General features: G+C 35.8%; 1 protein-coding gene across 3 annotated transcripts in view; it reads left to right on the forward strand.

Moving 5' to 3' along the window:
- Positions 1-12,258, forward strand: part of LOC106587766 (C-myc promoter-binding protein) — a 223,466-nt gene that overhangs the window by 74,886 nt on the left and 136,322 nt on the right. The gene's annotated exons all lie outside the window — the stretch shown is intronic.

Raw genomic sequence — 12,258 nt, forward strand, 5'->3', positions numbered from 1 at the left:
CTGCCAAGGCAGCAGATACTCTTCCTGGGGTTTATTATGGATCCCCATTAGTTCCTGCCAAGGCAGCAGATACTCTTCCTGGGGTTTATTATGGATCCCCATTAGTTCCTGCCAAGGCAGCAGATACTCTTCCTGTGGTCTAAACACATTAAAGCACTTACATCACACATAAAACTAAAGATATGGTGTGTGTAATACCACCATACAATAATATTACACTGTACGTGTGCTAGCGTGTGTGTGTGTGCGTGCGTGCGTGTGCGTGTGCGTGTGTGTGTGTGTGTGTGTGTGTGTGTGTGGTTAATTTAGGGGTTAATTACAATAGTAATTAACCACTGGGACTGTGTCTCTTCACAGTCCCCGCTGTTCCATAAGGTCTTATTTTATCTGTTTTATTTATTTATTTGATTCTACTTCTTGCATCAGTTACCTGATGTGGAATAGAGTTCCATGTAGTCATGGCTCTACGTAGTACTGTGCGCCTCCCATGTTCTGGACTTGGAGACTGTGATGAGACCTCTGGTGGCTTGTCTACCTCTTGTGGCAGACATTGACACATTAACACACAACAACAGCTGAGGAGGCCTCAGCCAAAACATTACCCATACTGGGGCACCAGGAAACCACGGTGACGCACAGCACTCGCCAGCAGTGAAAGTGGGTCACACACACACACACACACACACACACACACACACACACACACACACACACACACACACACACACACACAAGAATGAAATGGAACAGATACAACCAGAAATAGATAGGCAGTCACAGCTGGATCTTGGCTTCAAAGAGTAACCACAAAGGAGAAACACCACAGTGACAGGCAGCAAGGTAACAGCTAGCTAATAGCTAGCTAGCATATCTGTAAACACCACAGTGACAGGCAGCAAGGTAACAGCTAGTAGCTAGCTAGCTTATCTGCAAACACCACAGTGACAGGCAGCGGGGTAACAGCTAGCTAGTAGCTAGCTAGCATATCTGTAAACACCACAGTGACAGGCAGCAAGGTAACAGCTAGCTAGTAGCTAGCTAGCTTATCTGTAAACACCACAGTGACAGGCAGCAAGGTAACAGCTAGTAGCTAGCTAGCTTATCTGTAAACACCACAGTGACAGGCAGCAAGGTAACAGCTAGCTAGTAGCTAGCTAGCTTATCTGTAAACACCACAGTGACAGGCAGCGGGGTAACAGCTAGCTAGTAGCTAGCTTATCTGTAAACACCACAGTGACAGGCAGCGGGGTAACAGCTAGCTAGTAGCTAGCTAGCTTATCTGTAAACACCACAGTGACAGGCAGCAGGGTAACAGCTAGCTAGTAGCTAGCTAGCTTATCTGTAAACACCACAGTGAGAGGCAGCGGGGTAACAGCTAGCTAGTAGCTTGATTGAGCTTGCCTAGGCTTAGTGGACCTATTGAATACTAGCTAAAATACAACCCCGTCTCTGGGGTCTGAAAGTGGAGCTATGTGGTGAAACCCAGGTCTGAATAAAACTAATAGGACCTGAACCCAGGTCTGAATTAAACTAATAGGACCTGAACCCAGGTCTGAATAAAACGAATATGACCTGAACCCAGGATAGCTACGGTAGCGCCGGGCTTAAAACGACCAGGGGTCAAAACGACAGCCGACATGCAACCACTCTGTTTGGTTCTGTCTGTCTCTTGGCTGACCCAACCGTGTGTGTGTGTGTGTGTGTGTGTGTGTGTGTGTGTGTGTGTGTGTGTGTGTGTGTGTGTGTGTGTGTGTGTGTGTGTGTGTGTGTGTGTGTGTGTGTGGTAGGTGAGCTGTGTTTTCCTGGCCAAGGTCATAGAGACAGTCAGGAGGTCCTGGTGTCCTGCTTCTCATTCTGCTCACAGACCAGGCTTCCCTTTAAACTGAGCATGTCAGCCGCTGACCCAGACATTTACTAACACAAAGTATGAACACTTTACAGCATACAGGACAGTGCATTCTGTCCACACAGGCAGTACACACCCCCTGACTGAAGGCTGTTCTGTACTAGACTATACCCCCTGACTGAAGGCTGTTCTGTACTAGACTATACCCCCTGACTGAAGGCTGTTCTATACTAGACTATACCCCCTGACTGAAGGCTGTTCTATACTAGACTATACCCCCTGACTGAAGGTTGTTCTGTACTAGACTATACCCCCTGACTGAAGGCTGTTCTATACTAGACTATACCCCCTGACTGAAGGCTGTTCTGTACTAGACTATACCCCCTGACTGAAGGCTGTTCTGTACTAGACTATACCCCCTGACTGAAGGCTGTTCTGTACTAGACTATACCCCCTGACTGAAGGCTGTTCTGTACTAGACTATACCCCCTGACTGAAGGCTGTTCTATACTAGACTATACCCCCTGACTGAAGGCTGTTCTGTACTAGACTATACCCCCTGACTGAAGGCTGTTCTGTACTAGACTATACCCCCTGACTGAAGGCTGTTCTGTACTAGACTATACCCCCTGACTGAAGGCTGTTCTGTACTAGACTATACCCCCTGACTGAAGGCTGTTCTATACTAGACTATACCCCCTGACTGAAGGCTGTTCTGTACTAGACTATACCCCCTGACTGAAGGCTGTTCTGTACTAGACTATACCCCCTGACTGAAGGCTGTTCTGTACTAGACTATACCCCCTGACTGAAGGCTGTTCTGTACTAGACTATACCCCCTGACTGAAGGCTGTTCTATACTAGACTATACCCCCTGACTGAAGGCTGTTCTGTACTAGACTATACCCCCTGACTGAAGGCTGTTCTATACTAGACTATACCCCCTGACTGAAGGCTGTTCTATACTAGACTATACCCCCTGACTGAAGGCTGTTCTGTACTAGACTATACCCCCTGACTGAAGGCTGTTCTATACTAGACTATACCCCCTGACTGAAGGCTGTTCTGTACTAGACTATACCCCCTGACTGAAGGCTGTTCTGTACTAGACTATACCCCCTGACTGAAGGCTGTTCTGTACTAGACTATACCCCCTGACTGAAGGCTGTTCTATACTAGACTATACCCCCTGACTGAAGGCTGTTCTGTACTAGACTATACCCCCTGACTGAAGGCTGTTCTATACTAGACTATACCCCCTGACTGAAGGCTGTTCTATACTAGACTATACCCCCTGACTGAAGGCTGTTCTATACTAGACTATACCCCCTGACTGAAGGTTGTTCTGTACTAGACTATACCCCCTGACTGAAGGCTGTTCTATACTAGACTATACCCCCTGACTGAAGGCTGTTCTGTACTAGACTATACCCCCTGACTGAAGGCTGTTCTATACTAGACTATACCCCCTGACTGAAGGCTGTTCTGTACTAGACTATACCCCCTGACTGAAGGCTGTTCTGTACTAGACTATACCCCCTGACTGAAGGCTGTTCTATACTAGACTATACCCCCTGACTGAAGGTTGTTCTGTACTAGACTATACCCCCTGACTGAAGGCTGTTCTGTACTAGACTATACCCCCTGACTGAAGGCTGTTCTATACTAGACTATACCCCCTGACTGAAGGCTGTTCTATACTAGACTATACCCCCTGACTGAAGGCTGTTCTGTACTAGACTATACCCCCTGACTGAAGGCTGTTCTATACTAGACTATACCCCCTGACTGAAGGCTGTTCTGTACTAGACTATACCCCCTGACTGAAGGCTGTTCTGTACTAGACTATACCCCCTGACTGAAGGCTGTTCTATACTAGACTATACCCCCTGACTGAAGGCTGTTCTGTACTAGACTATACCCCCTGACTGAAGGCTGTTCTGTACTAGACTATACCCCCTGACTGAAGGCTGTTCTGTACTAGACTATACCCCTTTCTGGGAACAGTTAGTAAATGACCTAAATACAGTAGGAGATCAGAAAAGCCTTTTGGCTGTGATCCAGACTGTATATTATGATGTTATGTGATCTGTCTCTACGAGCATAATACTGGGTTTCCAGGAATCAAACTGCTCTGTGTTTGTCTCTAGGATTATGCTAGATTTACAATGTGTAGAGAGAGAAGGTAAAAACACAGAGAGCTGGTACAAGGTCAGGTATAGACAGAGAGGGTAAAGACAGAGGGAGGGTAACCTAGCTGGTACAAGGTCAGATATATTTATTGCTTTTTAAATGTTCAGGGATTTTTCTGCATAGAAAATGATTGGGCGGGCCTCTTAAGTCCAAAGAGGGCTCCTTGCCAAGCCCCAGGCCACGCCCACCACCGAAGTCCCTTTTTGATCCGGAGAAAACCCTGATTCTTATTGAAGTTTCACTGAGAAGCACGATGGTTAATGGTTGATTATGGTGCATATATTATGGTGCCTTTCCAACCGCTCTGCTAAAAACCGCTCCTCGCTCACAGGAAGAAAAAAATCTAGCTGCTCCAAATTCCCTCCATTCATTATAATCACCATTTAACCAACACCCATCTATTGTTGTGACTACCTGGACCTACCATTTAACCAACACCCATCTATTGTTGTGACTACCTGGACCTACCATTTAACCAACACCCATCTATTGTTGTGACTACCTGGACCTACCATTTAACCAACACCCATCTATTGTTGTGACTACCTGGACCTACCATTTAACCAACACCCATCTATTGTTGTGACTACCTGGACCTACCATTTAACCAACACCCATCTATTGTTGTGACTACCTGGACCTACCATTTAACCAACACCCATCTATTGTTGTGACTACCTGGACCTACCATTTAACCAACACCCATCTATTGTTGTGACTACCTGGGCCTACCGTTTAGTTTTGAAGTATTGAAACCAAACCATATGATTTGAATGAAATATATTTTAATAAACAACATGAAAAGGTGACTGAGAAGCGCTCATCATTTCAAATAGGCTGCATGTCATATTAAACAGCATATAAACACTCTGAATAGGATACATGTCATATTAAACAGCATATACACACTCTGAATAGGCTACATGTCATATTAAACACCATATAAACACTCTGAATAGGATACATGTCATATTAAACAGCATATACACACTCTGAATAGGCTACATGTCATATTAAACACCATATAAACACTCTGAATAGGATACATGTCATATTAAACAGCATATAAACACTCTGAATAGGATACATGTCATATTAAACAGCATATAAACACTCTGAATAGGATACATGTCATATTAAACAGCATATAAACACTCTGAATAGGATACATGTCATATTAAACAGCATATACACACTCTGAATAGGCTACATGTCATATTAAACACCATATAAACACTCTGAATAGGATACATGTCATATTAAACACCATATAAACACTCTGAATAGACTACATGTCATATTAAACACCATATAAACACTCTGAATAGGATACATGTTAAACAACATATAAACACTCTGAATAGGATACATGTCATATTAAACAGCATATAAACACTCTGAATAGGCTACATGTCATATTAAACAGCATATAAACACTCTGAATAGGTTACATGTCATATTAAACAGTATATAAACACTCTGAATAGACTACATGTCATATTAAACAGCATATAAACACTCTGAATAGGTTACATGTCATATTAAACAGCATATAAACACTCTGAATAGGTTACATGTCATATTAAACACCATATAAACACTCTGAATAGGATACATGTTAAACAACATATAAACACTCTGAATAGGATACATGTCATATTAAACACCATATAAACACTCTGAATAGGCTACATGTCATATTAAACACCATATAAACACTCTGAATAGGATACATGTCATATTAAACAGCATATAAACACTCTGAATAGACTACATGTCATATTATACACCATATAAACACTCTGAATAGGATACATGTTAAACAACATATAAACACTCTGAATAGGATACATGTCATATTAAACAGCATATAAACACTCTGAATAGGATACATGTCATATTAAACACCATATAAACACTCTGAATAGGCTACATGTCATATTAAACACCATATAAACACTCTGAATAGGCTACATGTCATATTAAACAGTATATTAACACTCTGAATAGGCTACATGTCATATTAAAAAGTATATAAACACTCTGAATAGGATACATGTCATATTAAACACCATATAAACACTCTGAATAGGCTACATGTCATATTAAACACCATATAAACACTCTGAATAGGATACATGTCATATTAAACACCATATAAACACTCTGAATAGGATACATGTCATATTAAACACCATATAAACACTCTGAATAGGCTACATGTCATATTAAACACCATATAAACACTCTGAATAGGATACATGTCATATTAAACACCATATAAACACTCTGAATAGGCTACATGTCATATTAAACAGCATATAAACACTCTGAATAGGATACATGTCATATTAAACAGCATATAAACACTCTGAATAGGCTACATGTCATATTAAACACCATATAAACACTCTGCATAGACTACATGTCATATTAAACAGTATATAAACACTCTGAATAGGATACATGTCATATTAAACAGCATATAAACACTCTGAATAGGATACATGTCATATTAAACAGTATATAAACACTCTGAATAGGATACATGTCATATTAAACAGTATATAAACACTCTGAATAGGCTACATGTCATATTAAACACCATATAAACACTCTGAATAGGCTACATGTCATATTAAACAGTATATAAACACTCTGAATAGGATACATGTCATATTAAACAACATATAAACACTGACTAGGATACATGTCATATTAAACAGTATATAAACACTCTGAATAGGATACATGTCATATTAAACACCATATAAACACTCTGAATAGGATACATGTCATATTAAACAGTATATAAAGAGTCTGAATAGGATACATGTCATATTAAACAGTATATAAAGACTCTGAATAGGATACATGTCATATTAAACAGTATATAAACACTCTGAATAGGATACATGTCATATTAAACAGTATATAAACACTCTGAATAGGATACATGTCATATTAAACACCATATAAACACTCTGAATAGGATACATGTCATATTAAACACCATATAAACACTCTGAATAGGATACATGTCATATTAAACACCATATAAACACTCTGAATAGGATACATGTCATATTAAACAGTATATAAACACTCTGAATAGGCTACATGTCATATTAAACAGCATATAAACACTCTGAATAGGATACATGTCATATTAAACAGTATATAAACACTCTGAATAGGATACATGTCATATTAAACACCATATAAACACTCTGAATAGGATACATGTCATATTAAACACCATATAAACACTCTGAATAGGATACATGTCATATTAAACAGTATATAAACACTCTGAATAGGATACATGTCATATTAAACACCATATAAACACTCTGAATAGGATACATGTCATATTAAACAGTATATAAACACTCTGAATAGGTTACATGTCATATTAAAAGGTATATAAACACTCTGAATAGGATACATGTCATATTAAACAGTATATATACACTCTGAATAGGTTACATGTCATATTAAACAGCATATAAACACTCTGAATAGGATACATGTCATATTAAACAGCATATAAACACTGACTAGGATACATGTCATATTAAACAGTATATAAACACTCTGAATAGGATACATGTCATATTAAACTGTATATAAACACTCTGAATAGGATACATGTCATATTAAACAGCATATAAACATCTGAATAGGATACATGTCATATTAAACACCATATAAACACTCTGAATAGGATACATGTCATATTAAACACCATATAAACACTCTGAATAGGATACATGTCATATTAAACAGTATATAAACACTCTGAATAGGATACATGTCATATTAAACACCATATAAACACTCTGAATAGGCTACATGTCATATTAAACACCATATAAACACTCTGAATAAGATACATGTCATATTAAACAGCATATAAACACTCTGAATAAGATACATGTCATATTAAACACCATATAAACACTCTGAATAGGATACATGTCATATTAAACAACATATAAACACTCTGAATAGGATCCATGTCATATTAAACAGTATATAAACACTCTGAATAGGCTACATGTTAAACAACATATAAACACTCTGAATAGGATACATGTCATATTAAACAGCATATAAACACTCTGAATAGGATACATGTCATATTAAACACCATATAAACACTCTGAATAGGATACATGTCATATTAAACAGTATATAAACACTCTGAATAGGCTACATGTCATATTAAACACCATATAAACACTCTGAATAGGCTACATGTCATATTAAACACCATATAAACACTCTGAATAAGATACATGTCATATTAAACAGCATATAAACACTCTGAATAGGATACATGTCATATTAAACAGTATATAAACACTCTGAATAGGCTACATGTCATATTAAACAGTATATAAACACTCTGAATAGGATACATGTCATATTAAACAACATATAAACACTGACTAGGATACATGTCATATTAAACAGTATATAAACACTCTGAATAGGCTACATGTCATATTAAACACCATATAAACACTCTGAATAGGATACATGTCATATTAAACAGCATATAACCACTCTGAATAGGATACATGTCATATTAAACAGTATATAAACACTCTGAATAGGCTACATGTCATATTAAACAGCATATAAACACTCTGAATAGGATACATGTCATATTAAACAGCATATAAACACTCTGAATAGACTACATGTCATATTAAACACCATATAAACACTCTGAATAGGATACATGTCATATTAAACAGCATATAAACACTCTGAATAGACTACATGTCATATTAAACACCATATAAACACTCTGAATAGGATACATGTCATATTAAACTGTATATAAACACTCTGAATAGACTACATGTCATATTAAACAGCATATAAACACTCTGAATAGGATACATGTCATATTAAACAGCATATAAACACTCTGAATAGGATACATGTCATATTAAACACCATATAAACACTCTGAATAGGATACAAGTCATATTAAACACCATATAAACACTATGAATAGGCTACATGTCATATTAAACAGTATATAAACACTCTGAATAGGATACATGTCATATTAAACAACATATAAACACTCTGAATAGGATACATGTCATATTAAACACCATATAAACACTCTGAATAGGATACATGTCATATTAAACAGTATATAAACACTCTGAATAGGCTACATGTCATATTAAACAGTATATAAACACTCTGAATAGGCTACATGTCATATTAAACACCATATAAACACTCTGAATAGGATACATGTCATATTAAACAGCATATAAACACTCTGAATAGGATACATGTCATATTAAACAGTATATAAACACTCTGAATAGGCTACATGTCATATTAAACAGCATATAAACACTCTGAATAGGATACATGTCATATTAAACAGTATATAAACACTCTGAATAGGCTACATGTCATATTAAACACCATATAAACACTCTGAATAGGATACATGTCATATTAAACACCATATAAACACTCTGAATAGGATACATGTCATATTAAACACCATATAAACACTCTGAATAGGCTACATGTCATATTAAACACCATATAAACACTCTGAATAGGATACATGTCATATTAAACACCATATAAACACTCTGAATAGGATACATGTCATATTAAACACCATATAAACACTCTGAATAGGATACATGTCATATTAAACACCATATAAACACTCTGAATAGGATACATGTCATATTAAACACCATATAAACACTCTGAATAGGATACATGTCATATTAAACAGTATATAAACACTCTGAATAGGTTACATGACATATTAAAAGGTATATAAACACTCTGAATAGGATACATGTCATATTAAACAGTATATATACACTCTGAATAGGTTACATGTCATATTAAACAGCATATAAACACTCTGAATAGGATACATGTCATATTAAACAGCATATAAACACTCTGAATAGGATACATGTCATATTAAACAGCATATAAACATCTGAATAGGATACATGTCATATTAAACACCATATAAACACTCTGAATAGGATACATGTCATATTAAACAGCATATAAACACTCTGAATAGGATACATGTCATATTAAACACCATATAAACACTCTGAATAGGATACATGTCATATTAAACAGCATATAAACACTCTGAATAGGATACATGTCATATTAAACAGTATATAAACACTCTGAATAGGCTACATGTCATATTAAACAGTATATAAACACTCTGAATAGGATACATGTCATATTAAACAACATATAAACACTGACTAGGATACATGTCATATTAAACAGTATATAAACACTCTGAATAGGCTACATGTCATATTAAACACCATATAAACACTCTGAATAGGATACATGTCATATTAAACAGCATATAAACACTCTGAATAGGATACATGTCATATTAAACAGTATATAAACACTCTGAATAGGCTACATGTCATATTAAACAGCATATAAACACTCTGAATAGGATACATGTCATATTAAACAGCATATAAACACTCTGAATAGACTACATGTCATATTAAACAGCATATAAACACTCTGAATAGGATACATGTCATATTAAACAGCATATAAACACTCTGAATAGACTACATGTCATATTAAACACCATATAAACACTCTGAATAGGATACATGTCATATTAAACTGTATATAAACACTCTGAATAGACTACATGTCATATTAAACAGCATATAAACACTCTGAATAGGATACATGTCATATTAAACAGCATATAAACACTCTGAATAGGATACATGTCATATTAAACACCATATAAACACTCTGAATAGGATACAAGTCATATTAAACACCATATAAACACTATGAATAGGCTACATGTCATATTAAACAGTATATAAACACTCTGAATAGGATACATGTCATATTAAACAACATATAAACACTCTGAATAGGATACATGTCATATTAAACACCATATAAACACTCTGAATAGGATACATGTCATATTAAACAGTATATAAACACTCTGAATAGGCTACATGTCATATTAAACAGTATATAAACACTCTGAATAGGCTACATGTCATATTAAACACCATATAAACACTCTGAATAAGATACATGTCATATTAAACAGCATATAAACACTCTGAATAGGATACATGTCATATTAAACAGTATATAAACACTCTGAATAGGCTACATGTCATATTAAACAGTATATAAACACTCTGAATAGGATACATGTCATATTAAACAACATATAAACACTGACTAGGATACATGTCATATTAAACAGTATATAAACACTCTGAATAGGCTACATGTCATATTAAACACCATATAAACACTCTGAATAGGATACATGTCATATTAAACAGCATATAAACACTCTGAATAGGATACATGTCATATTAAACAGTATATAAACACTCTGAATAGGCTACATGTCATATTAAACAGCATATAAACACTCTGAATAGGATACATGTCATATTAAACAGCATATAAACACTCTGAATAGACTACATGTCATATTAAACACCATATAAACACTCTGAATAGGATACATGTCATATTAAACAGCATATAAACACTCTGAATAGACTACATGTCATATTAAACACCATATAAACACTCTGAATAGGATACATGTCATATTAAACTGTATATAAACACTCTGAATAGACTACATGTCATATTAAACAGCATATAAACACTCTGAATAGGATACATGTCATATTAAACAGCATATAAACACTCTGAATAGGATACATGTCATATTAAACACCATATAAACACTCTGAATAGGATACAAGTCATATTAAACACCATATAAACACTATGAATAGGCTACATGTCATATTAAACAGTATATAAACACTCTGAATAGGATACATGTCATATTAAACAACATATAAACACTCTGAATAGGATACATGTCATATTAAACACCATATAAACACTCTGAATAGGATACATGTCATATTAAACAGTATATAAACACTCTGAATAGGCTACATGTCATATTAAACAGTATATAAACACTCTGAATAGGCTACATGTCATATTAAACACCATATAAACACTCTGAATAGGATACATGTCATATTAAACAGCATATAAACACTCTGAATAGGATACATGTCATATTAAACAGTATATAAACACTCTGAATAGGCTACATGTCATATTAAACAGCATATAAACACTCT

This window comes from Salmo salar, chromosome 26, assembly GCF_965601325.2.
Source record: "Salmo salar chromosome 26, fSalSal1, whole genome shotgun sequence".
NCBI lineage: Eukaryota > Metazoa > Chordata > Actinopteri > Salmoniformes > Salmonidae > Salmo > Salmo salar.